Genomic DNA, 1117 nt, shown 5'->3' with positions numbered 1-1117 from the left:
CTACCCCCCCAGGAACACACACACACACACACAAACACACACGCACACACACATACACACACACACACACACACACACACACACACACACACACACCGTCTTTGCCGTTCTAGAGATTTGATAACTCGAAAATACAGCAAAGTGGTGTATATTATAAACGTCTCAACCCTTCCACTGGACATGTTGAGTAAGTTTCTTTAAGGAAGAGGCTAGCTGTACTTAAATAATGATGGCTAGACTGACAAACAGGAAAAAAATAGGTATACTGTATTGTAAATAAATTTTTAGTCAGCAATACCTAAAGTATTTGTATTTGAGACGAAGCCAAAAGGTGCCTTACTGACAGTGCATGTATTTTTAACATGAATAATTACTTATGAGACCTGTGAACTCAACAGATGTTGGTCAATAGCTAGACTGGTAGGCTAACCGTAATTAAGTATAGCTAGCCACTTTGTTTCTTTAGAAAGTACAGTAGGAACCAATTCCTCAATTCTGGAGTACAGTCGAACCTGCTATGACGGCAACCTGTATAATACAGCCACCTGTACAAACGACCTCTTTCCATCCTCCCCCCCCCCCTGCTTTTTTCCATATAATTTAAATGTGTAAAACGGTCACCTGTCCAATGCTGCCGTGGCCACCTCATATTATCATTCCACAGTCAAATGTACCTGCCTCGGGCGGCCAAGCGTGGTCACTCATTGCCCGAAGCTTTGTCAACAAATTTTAATCGGCCCCTGACGCTGTGGACTGGCCGTCATAATTCATTCACCTGTCGTTATTGTCAGTCCCTCCAATGACTGTTTACCCAAGTTGACCAATGGGTAGGCCTAACAATAAATTTTCAACTGCTGATAAAGGAAGCGTGTGATCCGTCATAACTTATAAGCCCCGCCCACAATGCACAAATCGTGTGTGGGGTGACTGGTCACTGTTTTGTTTACCTAATCTGTAACAAAGTAACAATGGATGTTGACGTAAACTTGTGACAGAAGCATCGCTCGTTCTCCGCGTGGTGCCCTGGGGAATATTGAATTCTTCCATCGTTTAGGTTTCTTACTAATGTTAAAGGGAGAGAGAGAGAGAAAGAGAGAGAGAGAGAGAGAGAGAGAGA

This window comes from Aplysia californica, unplaced genomic scaffold (genome assembly GCF_000002075.1).
Source record: "Aplysia californica isolate F4 #8 unplaced genomic scaffold, AplCal3.0 scaffold00402, whole genome shotgun sequence".
In the NCBI taxonomy this organism is placed as follows: domain Eukaryota; kingdom Metazoa; phylum Mollusca; class Gastropoda; order Aplysiida; family Aplysiidae; genus Aplysia; species Aplysia californica.
The sequence above is the reverse complement of the archived record's forward strand: the minus strand, read 5'-3'. Positions refer to the sequence as shown.